Raw genomic sequence first — 19,522 nt, forward strand, 5'->3', positions numbered from 1 at the left:
AGTGCAGCTACGAAACCAGGACATATATATTGTCCATAAGAAATGAAATCTATATTAGTTATCACTGATTTATATGTCTAGAGGAAAAAAAAATCTCAGAATAAATTACAAAGTGTTACCTGAACATGGATTACAATTTTTGAGAGTAAAGATAGGCAACAAGTTGAGTGATTCCCAGAGTTCCCCCAAACACTTCTGTGATGTTAGGGATCTTCTTCCTCCCTAATCCAGTAGTGATTGGGGGAACTCCAGGAGTCAACAACAAATCTAGCTCAAGGCCAACTGCTTTGAGGGTGTTGCAATAGGTATATGGTATATATAACAATTAGAATGCACTAATGATTAAAACAAGGCTTGAAGGGAATCGTACGGTTTAGAATCTGCACCATAGATTTCATTTCAGACCAGAATAGTGGCAAAATACATTGAACGTGTTCATAAGGATATCCGTTTATGTGGAATCAATGTCCGAATGGCCACCACTATTCAATAGTTTGTTTTCATACTATGCCCACTTGATTTTTTAAGCTTTCAAATTAATGAAACGGACAAAATTTGGTGTCGTATCTTTTGGAAGTAGCTGTGAGGTAATGCCTCATCCAAAAAATCTGCAGGAATCAAAAGAGTCGGTGTAAGCAGTAATTTGTACTATTATCTAATATACATTAGACCCGATTAGCTAAAATCATCCAGAACTATTTATATTCATATAAATTATACTACTACAATGTTTAATAGCAATGAAATGAATTGCATTTTTTCCCCACAAATACATTTTCTGTTATGCTTATATACTTCGCATGCATCTAACCCTGATCAAACGAACATTTTAACGGAAGAAAGCAACACAATACAAAATGTTCTGGAAAACGATTTGACATTTTCGTCATGGTAAGTGTGAACTGTAGATCATAAATTTTGATTCTCTCAAAGCCAGAATATTTTCAAAATGCCTGAACGTACTAGAGATTCTCTTTTCTTTTCTTTTTCTTTGGAATTATCGCTACTTCCCAGGATGATGAGGGACAAGACCGTGCTCCGTAGTGTCCTCAAAGATTAAAGTTGGGTAGAGAGGTACAAATTGTATGATTCCCATGCATTGTGCTCCTCATATTTGATAAGTGGCCGTCCTTTGACATCTAAAATATCTTTCTCAAAATATTTTTTGAGAAAATCTGTTGTGTTTTACGGATTTTAAAAATTGTACAGAGTGCTCTTTGATTGTGTCTATTCAGTCTATAATACAACTTTTTTCTTTGTTTCAAACACTTTTTACATTAGGAAACTGATCATCCTATCAACTGGGTAGCCATTTTGGTGCTGTTTTATGTAGAGTTTAACTGCTTCTAAAGAATATTATGTATATTAAAACACAAAATAAATTTTTCAATAATAAATATAAATTTAAAAATAAATTATATTTTTTCCAAATAAATATAAATTTTAATAATAATACATTATTTTTCTTCAAACAATTATTGTTTCTTAAATTATATTAAACTATACTCCAAAGAAAAATTTACAACTATGAATTTTAGTTAGGATTATATAGAGGGAGAAATAAGGATGAATTTATGTCAAGAAAAGAATTGACAACTAATTCAAAGATCAATCGAGTGGATTCCACACAAAGAATAGTGGTAGGACTAGAGGTTGAGAGATTATGTAGGGTCAAGATCCTCGTTCCCACCCGTTTAATGCTCCAGTGACGAGCCTCTCTTTCAAAAAAGGGTTCTCTCTTTTTGGTTTGGTTGTTTCACTACTTGTGAGATCCTCCCTCTTTCTACCTGATTAGATGTTATGTAAGCTTTTGGGCCTTCTCCCACTTCACCTAGTCTTTGTGGCTAATTCAAAACATTAGCATAATCATAGTGGAGTCCATTCAATTGCAGAACATTACCAAATTATATTTGAAGTCAAATGTGTTTTCCATGATCTTAGTTGCTTCACACAATGGTTTAAGGACAATTTCATGATCATGAGATCTAATTATTTTTAATTTAGCTATTCCTTTCTTTAACAAAAGATAGTGTGCTTCTTGACAACTTTTCTATATCTTTCCTTGAGACAATGTGTCTTAGTTATATAAGTAATTTGTATCTTGCCCTAAGGTTGTGCGCCTTAGTTTTGCATGTCCTCCCATGGGCAATGTGTTTTGGAGGCAACACTATGACAAACTATATTGATATTGTGAGTGTGATTCTCACCGTGTTTTTTTTCCCACTTAGGATTTTCCACCTACATCCGATGTTCATGTATTTGTTGTGCTTTGTTCTTTCATTGTTTATTACTGTTGTGATTATATAGTTTTGGTTTGAAGTTTAAAGATCGGAAATTAAGAATTTTTTAGCTCTAGATGGATTCCCCCCTCTCAGTCTTGTGGTGTGTTCAACAAAAATTTCATAAGTAAGGTTTCATAACAATCTATTAATGTGATTTGATACACATTCAAACATTTCATCTTTAAAGAAAAATTAATTTAATATGAGTATGTTCATTTAAGCTATCACACTTATTTGTAAGAGCTAAATGATTAAGGGAGTGGTATAAAAAAACAATTAATGACATTTAGAGAAAGATATAATATTATTCTTGTATGTTAATGGATACTAAGGAGGTGTGTGATTTGAATATAAAAATGTAAAAATACAATGTGTTATGTTAATAAAGAAAATTTAAAATGAATTGTGTAAGGATTGATAGACAAAAAAGATAATATCAAAGCATACAAGAATAACATGGAGTAGAAAATGAAATTAATATCTTAATATGTATTCAATAATATGTAGAGACAAATGAGAAGTTATTAATATCCATTTTAGATGAATACATATATTAACGGGAAAGATATTTTATTGATGTGTAATTATATGAGAAGTAAATAAAAAGATAAAGTAGAAAATTTTCTATAAGAGATAACTCTCACAAAATTAAAAATCACAACAAATAACAATGTCAACAAATCTAGGAAGCATGTGAAGATAATGGAAATAAATTTAAGAAGTAAAATGTTACAGTTTCAAGAAAGTATAATGTTATAGCTCTGGGATGAGTATAATGCTATAGAAAGCTTGGATAAAGTCAAAATAAAAAATGTAAAAGTATATGTAGAATTGAATAGAATAAAAAAATGGAAGCATATGAAACACATGAAGAAATAATTATTCCCAAGGGAATTCCTTTTCAAAAATCTTTAAAACTTAAAATAATGATTGTATTATTCGTGGAGACAAATCATGGAAAAATAATTTATAAGGAGAAATAACCTACAAAATTAGTGTTGGAGTAAATAGTGGTTTAGCTATTCACATTTACTTAAGTTTGATTTAGATTTAATATTTTTATGTGGTTAGGTAAATTTTAATATTATTTTATTACCTATATCTATTATTTTATGTCGAGTGGTTGTACCTACCCTCATATCTCATAAGTACTCCCACTTTTGCCTTTTCTTTATAAGCAAGGCTTATGCACATTAATTATCAACACAATACATTTTTCTTTTTTGTGTAGTAGCATCTTGAAGGTTGCTTCCCTCTTGTGTGTGAATGTGGTGTGTATATTGGGTTCTTGGGTTGGCTGGTAATTCCAAGATGCCAACATGTTTATCATTTTTTTTGCATTTGGTGCATTTTATGGACTGTTGAAGTAAGAGATATGTTTTGAGCTCTCAAGCTCATAACTTTTAATTTTTTTCTCTATTTCTCACAATTCTTGTAGCATTGGAAAGGCATTTCAAAGAAATTTTAATCTATCCATGCACATTTTCCACATTTTGTCCTAAGTAAAATTAATTCAAGATTTTGTGTTTTTGACACTCTAGGTAAAATTGCTTGGTTATTTTGGAACTTGGAAATATTTTCGTTGTGTGCTTTGACTTCATTTTGGCTACATCATATGTACATTCAACATTTATGTACTTCTGGATCGATATAAGCATCTTTTGGAAGTACTTTATTTTTGTACATGCATTGAGTTAAGTTCCACATTCTTGTTCATGTATTTTGGATAATTTTGCACAAGTGTTGTGCCATATTTTTGTACTTCCAATATATTATAAAGTACCATGGGGGGTTATGTAGTGTCTTTGTAATTTGGCAATCATAGAGTTGTCAAGTGAGCATCCCTCCTTGACAATGTAAATATCTCTTGTATTCTTGTCTCGTGTATGTGTAGTTTCTAGTACACACCCTTTCTTTAGCTGCAAGTACTCTACATATCATTTCCTTCATGTATTTCTTCATGACACATAGTTTTTGTGCATTTGTCATGCTTCTCCCTAGCTAACATTATGGGGGGTATTGTACTATTCATTCTAATGATTCCTTGGTTTCACTTGGAGTGAGTTATATTACACTATTGCATTCTTTTTTTGTGGAGGGAACCTTCCTCATTTGATCATGGTTCTTTAGATTATTGCACCTATATTTTTAACACAAATTGGTCGAGTAGTGATACTAATATCACTCATGCAACTTCACTGGTTTCAAGTAGTCTCATTAGGGCCACTCGTGTAGATTCATGTGCCATCTATATTTTTGATTGATAGATGTTATTGCAATTATTTCCATCTAATTGTTGCTTCAGTAGTTTTGCATGAGGCACTCATGTCGATGGTCATTTTCTTCATCCTAGTCATCATCTTGTTTCAGAGGAGGTTCTTCTATTACAAAACCATATCAATATTCTTTTGATAATTGTCTACATCCTCATGCATTAGTGATGTTATTCATGTTCTTATTTTGGAACATTGTTTTGGAGGCTTCTCAGTCCTTCATGTGAACTCTCTTTTGTAGAGGATTTTTCTCCCATAGGGTTTTTCTCCTTTTGTCCAATTCTGAGAGATTTGTATTTTATTTTATTATAGTTGTACATGGGTACCTAAAATGGCTTTTTTGGCTAGACCCATAATTCATCTTGTATTGCATGTTGTACTCCCTAAGTTTCACTTAAGGGGGTGTGTTGGAGTAAATAATGGTTTACCTATTTATCTTTACTTAAGTTTCACTTAGGATAACCAATATTTAATATCTCTAGGTGGTTAGGTAAAGTATAATATTATTAAATTACTTACATCTAGTATTTTGTGTTAGGTGGTTGTAGCTAATCCCGCACCTCATTAGTGCTCCAACTTTTGCCTTTCCTTTATAATCAAGGACTATGTACATTATTCTCATCTCACTACATTTTCCCATTTGGTGGAATAACATCTACATGTTGCTTCTCTCTTGTGTGTGTAGGTGTGTTTGTAGATTGTCTCTCTGGTTCAAATTTTAGATTTTCATTCAAATGGTCATATAATCTTGGACATTTGTTGTATGTGTTGGAAAACAAGGTTTTGTCATAAAAGGTGGTCTCATGTACAATCCAGTGGTGTAGGTCATTTTTTTAAATTTTGTTGTTGGTGCATTTGTAGCCCAGTGAAGTTAGAAGTGCATTTTGGGCTCTTAAGCTCATAAATTTTGACAAGTTTATTTGTTTCTTGTGATTCTTATGGTATTGGAAAGGTCTTTCAAAGCACTTATAGTCTATCCATGCATTTTTTGAAAAATTCCCCAGGAATAATTAATTTAATATTTTATGTTTTTGACACTCTAGCTAATTGCTTGGGTTTTTTTGGCACTTGTCAATGTTTTGGTTGTGTCATTTGGCCTCATTTTGGCTGCATCATATGGGTAAAAGCACAATATTGTGTCACACTTTTATAAAGGAAGTGGCCAACACAACTAAAACTGTTTAACTTTGACCGCATATAAGTGACATTTCTAAATTGAATACATATAAAAATATTAATGATATTTATGTCTATTATTTTTTTTTAAATAATTAAAAAATTTTGACATTTGTTTGATATATTCAGAGACATATTTTTTATTGTTGAAAAATGTTGAAAATCAGGGGTTCTAGTTGGCATCACCAAAAAAAATGAAAACGAACTTACTTTTTGCTGATTTTAATTTTCCAAATAGAGGACATATATATGCAGTGTTAAAAAATAATTAAGTTTTGATGTATTATTTTCTTGTAATAATATTTTAAAGTCCAACATAGCTGAATTTGATAGTTTTCATTTAGCATCACCTTTTGTCCACTAAATTTATGATTATCAAAAAAAATAATTATATCCTTTTGGAGGATATTTTCTCATCTAGTGAAAAATATATTTTTAAATTTTTTTAATATCATTTAATATTTTATTTGTAATTTCTATTCAACCTCTTTTTTAACTTAAAAAACCTACTTGCAATGTTTAATTAAAAAAAAATATTAAAATTAATCAAACTACAAAAAAAATTATATGTCTAGATTCATAACTTCGAGCTCTACAAAAGGGTATTTTTTGATTTTTGTAAAAAAAATATTCTACTTGAAGAAAAATTGAGCAGAAGTGAAAAGTTTAAAAAAGATAGACAAAATAGGTGATTTCGTTGCCATATCACCTGCCACATAGGTGAGTCTAGCTCGACTGAGTTTGCCCTAACTATTTTGAATATTTTTGAAAAATTATAATCTCAAACACTCACAAAAAGTGCTTATATGGTGTTAGGAGTTCGATGAAACTCTTGGCACCAATTAGGTGCCACGTCAGCGACATAGGGTGCCACGTGGCAGGCTAGTAGTCCGATTAGACTGAGTGCGACTAGACTACCTCTAGTTAGCCCCAAGTGTGACACAACTTCATGCTTTTGCCCATATATATATTTAGCTTTTTTGTCTTCTAGGAACAAAGAATATATCTTGGTTTATACTAATTATGTAACCAAATGGGTAGAAGTTGTTGCACTAAAACATGCTCCATCTACTAAAGTTGCTAACTCTCTATATTCTAAGATTTTCACTGGGTTTGGTGTTCCACAAGAGATATTGTTACATATCATGGACCAAAATTAACGTCAAAACTCATTTCTTCTATAGTGCATGGATATGAAATCCAACATCGTAAGTCTTCACCATATCATCCTTAGGCCAATGGATAGGTTGAAGTGACTAAATGGGAGCTTGAGAACATCATCACCAAAATTGTGAAACTCCACAAGTGAGATTGGGCAGACAGACTCTCTGTAGTAGTGTGGACTTTACCGCACAACATGGAAGGCCACCACAGGTTGTACACCATATGAGCTTGTCAATGGTAACAATGTAGTTTTACCAATTGAATTTGAAGTGAAGACTCTTCGTACTACACTTCAATTGGGTACACATTTAACTTATGCTCAGAAAGAGTGTATTATACAACTACACTCTTTGGATGAAGTCTAGCAATAGGATCTATTTCATGCTGAAGTTGTTTAGAAACAACATGTTCTCTGGCATGAACATTTCATTCAACAACGTTAATTACAGCCGGGTGACTAGGCTTTGCTCTATGAATCCAAATTTTAGGACTTCAAAGGAAAATTTCGTACTAGATGGCCTGGTCCTTATGAAGTAGAAGTTGTTTATGACAATGGTGTTGTCAAGATTCATACTGTATATTTTGAACGCATGGCTGTCATTGTCATTGGGTAATGTCTCAAGCTCTATAAATGACCTCTCTTTAAGGAGGCTTTTACCTACACTATTACTAAGAAACTCACTATCATTAATTGAGTTCCTGTCACCTCCAACAATAACTTTTATGTACGATAAAAAAACAACAACAAAGATCCAACAATGAAAACCCTCTAGCGTTATTGTCTAGTTAGTATCTGAAAACTGGAATCCCAGTGGGGATTAACTACAAAAATAACCCTAAATGTGAAAACCGATTCGATGACACTTCTAAACTGTGTTAGGTTAAAGCCGTAAGAGTGGCAACCTGATATCATTATCAAAATAAATAAATAAATAAATAATAAAAAATCGATCTCTATGTCTTCTTGATCATGAAGCGATAGGAGATCCATACTTCCCTCCCGTCGCATTTTTCAGGCGACAAGAGTGGACTATACTTGTCCCTTTGTGCTACTTTCCCTTGTCCCTTTGTGCTACTTTCCCTTGTGTTTTGGTGATGATGCTTTGCCTCTACTGTTTTCTTCTACACATGGTAATTCTTAAATTGTTTACCACCACTGTGATTTTTTTGTTACTCCTTCACTGTTTGTCAATGCCTCAATGGCGTTTAGGCTGTTGTTGGCTGTCCACCTTGTCCTTGACCTCGTGGTCTTGTGTCCATCTACACCGCTACTTATCTTTTGCCACGGTGGCTTCATTGTCTTTGGATGTCACCTCACATTCTTATTGTCCTTTATCACGTGGCATCGACACATTGTCGCTCCACTGGAAGTAACTGTTCCCTCATGTTTTCACATGTTATTGGATTCACGAGGCTAGTTGATTACCTTATACACTGCTTCGCTGGATCTGCCACTACACGTGTTCCTGACATCGGTGTCTTTTAACAATTCTTTTAGCCATCAACGACGTATTGGTAACAAGTTTATTTTCTTGATATATTATATCTTGTTGTTTCCTTAATGCTTTAATTTCACTTTTTATTTTGGCAACCATATACGTCACCTACCTCTTAGCTAGGAGGAAGCGAACTGCTAAACTCCACACTATTTTCTACTATGATGCTGACTGTATCGATAGCCATCAAATTGGATTTCTCCCATATCTTGTTCGTCAATGAAATTACATGTGTAATGTTTAAAAATTACTTCTTCTACCCATTACTTGTAAATATGGTTTTCCCCTATTAACATAACCCGCGTTAGCTGCCAAAATTGCAAAACAAAAGGTAAAACAAATTGTTTTACTATGAACTGTTGCCCTGGGAGGTTCACATAACAAGAAGGTGCCCACCATAATGACAACATTCATATGAAGTAAAGAGGCTTACAAATGTTTTAAACGAGTTAAATGGGATGTGTTCTTTAAGTCTCTATGTGTATATGCTGATCATGTTGCCTTTAACTTTGTTATGGTTTGTTATGGTTTGTTATGGTGATGTATGATAATTTCTCGATCGTAATGTGGGGTTTATCTTTCATAGTCACCATTCAAACAGTGGCAGATGTTACTAGATTATCTTAAGAATGTGAAGATTACTATCTAGAGCATGCAAATCACAAAAATGATTTGCGCACCTTTACGAAGCGATTTTTTAAAATGAAGGAGAAATTGGTAATGGTTCCATGTTAGGGTACTCCGTGAATTTCCCTTCCAAGCCATTGGAAAGATGTTGGGAAATTTATTATTCAGTACATTACTAGCGAAGAAAGGTATGTTTATATCTTTTCTCAACAATTAAGAGTGCTTTGTCATTTGAGGTACAAGGAGTTAGTGAATCTCCCCTATTATCTTTTCACTTTGTAAAAAGAATGAGTCAAGAAGATTAAAAAGGGCATCATAATTTCATAGCCCATTATAGGCTGATCAAATTAATTATCCTCAAGGGATTAAAAACTACTACTTCCTCAATTAGTTGGTCTACATTTGTAGAGCATGATGAGTCTTCCTCTTCTAAAGCTATAGAGGAGTCTGAGGATCAAACCCCAAATACTTTTGCCTTGGACAAAGATACCACTGAACTTGAAGATGAAAAAGATAACAAAGCCAAGACTAGGGTTAGATGGTCTAAAAAAGAGTAAGAAACAGAAAGCCTCTAAAAATGTTAGAAACCCTATGGCTAAAGAAGGTACTTTATGCAACACTAGGTGTAGGCAAAAATTTAAAAAAGATGAGCCCCAAACTTCCAATTTCCAAAAATTAGCTCATGTAGCAAGCATGATAGAGATTGAAATAGAATATAGGAGGGGTTTTGAACACTTTGCTACCCATTGTGTTTCTAAGAAGAGACAAACTCGAGAGTATAGACATCAAACATTTAGGAGGATAAAAGAGAAAAATAATAAAACATAGCTAATAGGGGAGGAGATAGAAGGATCATCGTCTAAGCAAATGAAACTAGATGATCAATAGGTGATGAACAATATTGAAATACATAACTCTACAGACCAGGAAGAAAAAATGTAGCACAAGACACCATAGTGAATGAACATGATTTTGAAGAATAAGGAGAAAAAAATCAAAATACTGAATATGGTGACTCAGATGAACAAACTAAGCATAATTAGTACAATGAACAACATGAACCTAGTGAAAATGATGAGCATAATGAACAACATGAGCATGATGATGTTCTGATTGGTCAGAATGCCCAATTTGAGCCGAAGATAGCTAGTAACTTGAACAATTTATATCTTCTCTACTTAATTTAGCTTCACATGAGAAAGGACATTCACTCTCTATTGTACCCAATCAAATAATTAATATGGTCTTCATCTCTAATCAACCTCTTATAAACATGACCCTGAGAGGAGGGGAAGAACAAGGTACCTCTAACTCTTTTATACAAGAAGTGTTCTACCTGAATGAGGTAGTTAATAAACAACAAAAGGAGCTTTGGAATTTACAACTAAGGTGCAACAACTTGAGGTGGAAACCTATGTTGGCATTTGCATGAAGACTACATTAATGAAATGTTATGTTGTCATTGGTATCAATTAATCGGTAATGATATTGTTCTAATGTTGTTTAGTAACCGGTAGGAAGAGCTAGTGAAGGGAACTGTAACCGGTAGGTAAGTTTGTGGAGTGAACCGGTATTGCTAAGTATTGGAGAGTTGAACCGATAAACCCTACCTGTTGATTTGATAAACCCTAATCGATTAAATTCGGTGAATTGGTTGTATTGGTTTATGATCTAATGATGAACGGTAATGATTATGACACGTATGCATATTGTATGAAGAGAATTTCAAAGTGTTTTTGGTGCATTGAGATAATAGTGTTTGTCTAGGGAATGAGTAAGTATATTGCATTAAATTCAAAGCACGTGATGAGTTACAGAGTTTGGTGAAGCAGTGATCAAGGAACGACTGAAGCTATCTTGAATGATGTGCATAGATTGTTATGTAATCCAATGGTCATACTAATACCGACTTGTTTGTAATCTCTATGAGAGAATTAGGTTTTTGTTCTATTAATGACCTAGTGATTTGTTTATAAGGTCGATGAGTTGTTTTATTTTAGAGTTGGAAAAGTTTTAGTTGAGTTTCTGGTTGGCGAACGAGATGATGTATCTGCAGTTTGTGTAAAGGCAGATAGGAGGATGAAAAGGATTTGAACAAGCATGTAGTGCTATTCAAACAAATCATCAAACCCGTATTGTTTTCTAACAATTACAATAGTTGAAATCCCCTAACCTGGTATGCCCTAACAAGCTTAGTGTTATTCAAATCCTCTAACTAGGTGGTCCATTAGCTTGGATTTCAAATCCTCTATCGAGGTTACTCCTCATAGGGTATTGCTTCTAATAGGGCATTATAGTCAATCCCTTAACTGGGTGGTCCCTAACGAGATCTGTTCTTAACAAGACTTTTTGTAAAGCTTTAACATGCTTGGCTCTTAATAGGACGAACTTAAGAAGAGTTCAAATGGTTAACTTGTGAGTCTCATCTCACTGTGGTTTTTCCCATTAGGGTTTCCACATTAAAAATATTGTGTTGAAAGTGGTGAATGTTTTTGTGGTTATGTTTACTATGGTTAAATTCCTTAACTGCTTAATCCAATTTGATAAGTTACGATTAACTGACATCAATTTTAAATGAGATTTTAGTTATGTCAGTAAAGTATTTGGATGTTTGTGAGTTTCAAGTTGTTTACTATTAATCTGCTATAATAGTAAACTGGTTTATCTTGATAGTGATATTGCATTGGTAGTTCAGTGGTTTAACTTGTCAGTTTAGAGTTTACTTTGAAAGGTTGATTCTGAGATTGGTGAAAGTTATTATCAATTTTTCTATCTACTAATTCACCCCCCCCTCTGAGTAGTTGACCGGATCCTTGTTCTTTCATCATACCATCAATTGGTATCAGAGCTTCTCAGGTCCTCTATGGTCTAAGCCTAACTGCTTCAGGTAAAGATCTTGTAGAACATGGTGAAGAAGGAAGGTCTGAAGTTTAATAGAGAGAACTACATAATATGGAGTGATAGAATGAAAATTTATATCAAGAATCTAGGAAATCAATACTGGGAACATGTTGGTACTCAATATTTTGCACCTAGTAGGATTATGATTGATGATCAGAAGAAAGAGCAACAAGAAAACAATCAAGCACTAGTGGCTATTATCAGTTCTTTGTCTAATACAGAGTATGTAGATGTCCATGGTCTGGAGACTGCATACGAGGTATGGAAGAAACTTGAAGAGATTTATAGCGGTGATGAACATGTGAAGATTGCCAAGGAAGAGAGTCTAAGATGAAAGTTTGATGACATGCGGATGGCTGAAGGTGAAAATATCCAACAGTATGGTCAAAGAATATAAGAGATAGTTGGTGAGATCAAGAGTGCTAGTGGTAAAGTGGAAGATGCCACAGTGGTTAGTAAGGTGTTGAGAACCCTGCTACCAGTCTACGCTATCTGAGTTGCAGCCATTCAAGAGCTTAAATCTATTGACAAAACTAAGGTAACCCTTGACTCCATCATTCGCAAGCTTACATATTTTGAATTAAAGGGTCAGTGCAAGAAGTTGAGTCCACTTTTTGGCCAAAAAGTGGAGGTGTTTTCCTTGATTTTCAGATTTTGTCTCATTTGAACTTAAATTTTGAAACACTTAGAGATTGAATCTTGGAAAAAGTCAGGAATATAAAAGATAGCCCTCTGAGTGTACTTTCCAAATATGTAATTTATTTTAATACCCACATAATAAAAAATAAATTTTTGAATAGAGTTCTAAAAACTATGTTTTAAAAATGTTTGTTTTAGGACCATACCATGCATGTGTACGATCCACACTTTTTAACACAATTAAAATTATTTTCTCAAACCATTTTGGGAAATGGTTTGTAACACACTGAAGATTGATTAACATATTTTTCTGTTATTTTTTTTATAATATTTTTTTTTAATTAAGTTTTTAATGACCGTAATTATCTTTTTAAAAATTTGACGTGTACGACCCACGTAATTTGATGTAAACTTAATTTTTTATTTTTTTTATTTTTTAAATAGAAAATAATTTTGTGTAGATTGATGACATATAAATTTTCTTCCAAAATTCATTAAAATAAAAAAGTTATTAAATTAACAAAATTAGTTAATATTTCAAGTTTCTTGACCCGATTTAGTATAAATTAAATAAAAAATAGTTAAAATAATCAATATTTAAATAAATTTACATATTTAGAATCTAGACAGTATAATCTGAAATGGGTTTTAATTTCGTATAAAAAATCTCTAATTAGAGGCACGTAAACTATTTTAGAAGTTCATATTTGTGCTTTCATTCATGGAGATTTGAATTTGTAGGTCCATGTCTCAGGTGTGGCCATCCCAAGCCTATCCCGAGTCTAATCCCGAGCCAAGTGGTAGGTTGTGGAATCAACTTCCATAGAACGGGGTGCCATTTTAAAAATGGGTGCCCATTTAAAAAACTGGGGCCCATTCCATTTTTTTGACCATTGGATTTAATAACAAGCACCCGTTTTAGAAACGGGGGCCCATTCCTAAATAACCGTTACTGTAAAAAAACAAGATAGATTGCATCAATTTACCACACTATCATTGAAATCCGTACTGACAAACATTTTTTACATCATTTGGCAATACTTTTTAATATTTTTTACACAAATTTTTGAAGAACTCGGTAAAATGATTTTTTTTTTGAAGAGGAGTTTGTAAAGATGGGTTCTAAGAAACATCAAAAGAAACAAAAGAAGACAATGAAAGCGGACAAAATTCAAGCACAAAGAGAGAAGGAGGCAAAATGCCAAAGAGATCGAAGATCACAACAACGATAATTGAATAACACTTCTGAAGCATCTAGTTTAGTGTCCGTTTTACATGAGGCCATTGAAGAGATCATGATGGACACAAGAAATGTAGAACAAAACACGAGTATGATTGTTGATGCAAATGTTCATGTGGATGCGAATCCTGGTATGTTTTTAAATCCCCAAGACTATGATGCCAATCAAATTGCTGATTTAAATGAAGCTGGATATAAATTTCATACACCAATACGAAAAGAAATAAAAATTGAAAATATTACACCACACTCTTTGAAAGAAAATGAATGTAATTTGTTTACTATTGATATCAATGAGGTAGATAATCTTAATGGGTTAGTTTCTTGGAGATAAATTAGAACATATGCGAATAGATTATATAAGCAATTTTTCTATAATAAAAAGTTAGGATTCCAATTTCAATTAATGCTACAATTAATAAAAATGTTAAAAATGCGTAAAGTCATGAAAAAAAAAGGTATTTATGCAAAATCAAAAAGAAAAGATGAATCATATAAGAAAGTTGTATCTACTTTTGCCAGTGCCATCGATTCAATTAGAAAAACAAGTCGATCTAAAGATAAGAATGCAACATGTAGAGTTATAACAACTGTTATAGTTGACAAAACAATTGTTAGTAAAAGAATGTTGTGATATAAGTGGCTATTTGAACTTACATCATAGAACCTTGTCAAGAACGGCCAAAAGAAGAGACACAATTGAAATTGATCCACTAAACCATTGTTGGAGTTTTAGTGCTAGACTTCGAAGTTCGGACATGAAAGTAAATGATGAAACTAAACAATTAATTGCACAATTTTGGCATGACAACACTAGAGTTTCATCAAATACTAGAGATGTTTTAAAGTTAAGGGTGGGATCAAAAATTCGTGATCCTCATCCAAAACATCTTCTTGACATGACTCAAATTGAATTCTTTAAAAAATTTAGTGATGAATCCGTGTTAATGAATTTACGAATTAGTCAAAGATCATTTGAAAAATGCAAACCCTGGTATGTTAAAATCAGTAAACAAAGAATATCTTGTTGTTGTAAAACTCATGTTCAGTTTCGTTACTATTATGATGTTTTTCGATATATACATTGTATGTTGCATGGTAATGATCTTGTGCAGGATTGTGGTGTTTATGTTCCACCTGAAACTATAAATGATTTTATTGGAAGTTGATTTTGTAAACCACCTAATGAACAATTATTTCTTTCCAGACTATGCATTTACGGCCTTTGCAATTTATGTGGGAACTATTCTTTGATAGGTGAATGTTTGCATGAACACGTTTCATCTGAGTTTGAACAAAAAATGGTTGATGTTAGGAGATTTAAAAATATAGAATACCTTTTAAAGGATGGAAAGATGGGGAAACGTTTATAATTGATTATAGAACAGAATAGTGTGAATGCATTTATTAGTGAGTTTAAAAGTCATATTGTTCCAAAATATGTGAAACATTCCCAACATGCCCGATGGCTTGATGGACAATTTCGCATATGCAAGAACACATTTCAAGTTGGAACAATAGTATCAGTTGTGGATTTTGCAAAAAATTATACTCTAAAACCACAAGAGGAAACTCAATCACAATACTACAACTCAGTGCAAGTGGCCATATTTGTGCACATTATATATAGACATGACCATGATAGTACAAAAGATAACACAAAAAATTTGAGGGACTATCATTTCTATGTTAGTGATAATCAATTATACTTGTCAGAGTTTGTTCAGCATTGCTTTGAGCTATTTCATGATAATCTTAAGGAAAGAGAAATTGACATGAAACAACATATGATATGGTCACATAACTGCACTGGACAATTAAAAACTACAAGAATGTTTTATTGGCTATGCAAAGTTCACAAGATAACCAATGTCCAACATTTATGGATTTTTTTTGAAGTGGGACATGGTAAGGGGGAACACGATGGAGCTGGTGCCTGTGTAAAAAGAGCTCTTGCTAGAGAACAATTGAAATTCGAGGATGTAGTGAAATTTAGAGATGCTTGTACAGTTGTAGATTGGTGCAATTCAAAGTTGTCAAAATGATCAACTGAGAACTCTACAATTCGATGTTTCTTCTAGTTGGTAGAGGAAGATAGTATTCCTATTCGGCATGATTGTAATACCATCATTGGATCAGCTAAATGGCATTCCTTTAAGAGTTCTAATTCAAACACATGGACTATATTCACAAGGCAGCTTGCTTGCTTTTGTCAGTTTTGTGTTTCCAGAGATTGGGAATTTTGTGAGAATAAAGAATGGGTTGAAGAATGACAACAAAGATCATTGACACCCATAGATACAAATGATCTGCATGAAAGAACTGATGAAGATATGGATCAAATGTTTGCATCAAATGACTATGATCGCATTTCAGATCTTATACAACAAGGTATAATTATTTTTGAAATTTATTTTGATTTATTAAATAGTACATATATATGAGATCTTACAGTGTATATTTTTGTTTTTATTTCTCATTAAATATTAAAATAAAATTGTTTTGTGCACCGGACATGTCTATGTTGTTGTTGCACCAGAGGACAATGAAGAGGGGACAAAGTATTGGTTGGCTTGATGTGTAGAGCCAAAACATAAGTTAACCACTCTTCGAGTAGATGATGATAGTTATGACTATCCAACAGGATCTATGGTTGTTGTTGGCACTTGGCTATGCAAATATCTAACAAGAAAGAATGGATTGCCCGCATTTGAAGATTATGAATTAGAGAAGAAGATTATACATTACTCGCATTTGCTAGTAGCAACTAATATAAAATTGGATAGATATCGTGGTAGGCCTGCTAATAAACAATTATGGACTCTCTCTATGGAAGAGAACAAGACAATTATAGATGCTTTGCAAAAGAGAGAGGATGCAGTGGTATAACAGAATGAATATCAAGTAAGTTATAATTTGAACCCTTAATCCACCTCCCTTTTTAAAGTCGCGATGCATATTTTATATAGCATTTTAAATCATGCATCATAATTATAAAATCTAATCTAGTAATTTTGTTTCAGGTCTACCACAAGTAGAAGGCAACAATGAAAACCAAGTTATTTGTTCATACTTTATGTTTCATTTTGAATAATTACAAGTAAGTTAAAGTTTTGTACCTTTAAGGCAAATCCCTTTGAAGAGTCGTGATGTATGCTTTATGTTGTATTTTAAATTCAATGCATCCTCATTATAAAAACTAATCATATGTATTTTTTTTTCTAGGTCTCTCAGAGTAGACTTGGCCTCAATGACTACTATTGTTTGTGCATACTTTATGTTGTATTTTGAGAGATATAAATCCTTATTATTATAATTTAAATGGACTGTTTATTTTATCTTAGATAGGTCTTCTTGATTACACTTTGTGTAATATACATAAATGAGAGACCATTGGTCAAATTTATGAATGAGATAATTATGTTTTAATCAAGTTCTATTCAATATATTTGTTTTGATACTTTTCTCTTATCATCATTATTATTGTAATGGTAATTATATATTTGATTGTAGATTTTGCTTATCTATGATGATTAATACTTTTTAATTTAAAATATATTATAATTATAAGATATGTTTTGATACTTTGGTCTTATCATCATTGTTAGTTCATGATGTACACCTTTAGTTTATCTAATCATGAGTTATTTAAATAAAATTCCAAAAATAAAATTTCAAGTCCACATAATCCATATAAAGTTATTTAAGCACAACTTCCATAAATAAAATTTCAAGTCCACATAATCCATATAATATCTAATACATATATATATCTAGATGGTAACATGATGAACTCCACATAATATATAATGTGCACAAAATATATATGATCTAATCCTATTATGCAACTATCCATATATATAAAGTACGTGCACATCCAAGGCAATATATACAATGTTAAATAAAAATTTCACACCTAAACAAATGTGTAAAGTCCATAAAAAAGTACATATCATATAAAAAGTACATGTACATCATATCAGAGCCAAATAAATAGTAAAATCTAAGTGCTATCATCAATAACGTCTCGTGGTCTGTTCTCCCTGGGACATGGACCAGATCCACCCGTCTCATGTTGTACAAGGAAAAAATAATATTAAAATGCTTGAAATTAACTATTAAAAGAATCATTTATCAAATACAGTTGGAATTCATAAATTAAGTTACAAACTTACCATATGTGTGTGCACATCAACTCCAGTAACTTGTTTTGCATCCTGTATACAAGATAAGAAACATGATATAACGAACATGAGCACATACACGTGTTTATTTTTTTATTAAATAAAAATTAACATTTATAATTTGATTTTAAAATAATAATATAATAAAATATCATACATAAGGTTGCTCATTAGATCCTCTAGTAGTATCTCCTCTAGCAGTGTCTTGTGCAGTATCAACACCAAATGTAGTGCTAGCTAAGTCTTGTACATGGTAAAATTCAAAGTGTCCAATTAAATCTTAAATTAAGAATCAAAATAAGATCAAATTAAGTATTGCATATTAAGACCTCAAAGGATGCCGATGTGCGTTCAAATTGGCTCTGATAAAAATTATGAGGATAACCTATCCTGATAGTAGTGTCCACCTGCAAACATGCATTTAATGAAATCATGTTTATTGAACATATATATGTGTATTAAATAATTTCAAGTTAAGTTACAATTTTGTAAGAGTTCATATTTAATTTATGAATTCTAAGATACATACCATAGATGGTGTCACAGTTGTCACACCCTCTTCTCGATGTGATGTAGAGGGTCCCTCATGACTTGAATCCTGGAGAAAGAAGCATTCAATGCATCAACATGAAAATTTATATAGTATACGATGATAACATATTAACTTAAAAAGATAGTACAATGTCTAGATAGAAATTGATCATACTATACCCATAAGGTGTGTCGAGTTGTGTTCCAGTAGATGCAATATTGACTCTAATATTAGGTGTAGTCCTTAGCTACATAGACCAAATTTATTTAGTGAAGTATTAGATTGTATAAAATAAAATACACACACTTAATTTATACCTATATTTAATGAAGTATTTAAAGATTGGCATGTACATGTATATATATCTATACCTAGTCAAGATGATCATTAGAGAAAAGAAAATCCATAAATGATGTCATCATACTATCATCTATTGTATCATGCTCAGCTGAAATTGAAGCAGATCATGGATTAGCAGTAGGACCTAAACACATCTCATGACAATTTGAACACATATGTGGCATCCATCGAGGAGCGGATGCCATGTGAGCAACTTGCTCACTCAGGTTACCTGTGAGGGAAGTCAAAGCATCTAATGTCAAAATGAATGATGTATTCTACACATCTACAGGAATTGATGGAGCAACAAGTGGAACTATGGGTGGATCTGGTAGGGGATTATTACTCCGTGCCCATAATCTATGTTGTGGCTTTCCATGACCAACACCCTGGAATGACTTAATATCAAAATAATTTGGTTTTGGGAGCATTACAAACTCACAGTATAATTTCTTCAAAAAATATAAAGGGACCTCATAAATACGATATGGTAGATAATAAAAAACCATTTACCATCTATCCCAAAAGTGTCTAGCCATTTCTGGATGCACACACCACCTAATTGAAATTCTTTTCTAGTTAGGTTGCATTGGTTCTCTTGTTTTTGTGTTACTAAAATATGGACATAAATGAACTTTGGTTATTTTGAGATCAGTGATTTACCTATAA

Source organism: Cryptomeria japonica, chromosome 7 (assembly GCF_030272615.1).
Source record: "Cryptomeria japonica chromosome 7, Sugi_1.0, whole genome shotgun sequence".
NCBI classification, from domain to species: Eukaryota; Viridiplantae; Streptophyta; class Pinopsida; order Cupressales; family Cupressaceae; genus Cryptomeria; species Cryptomeria japonica.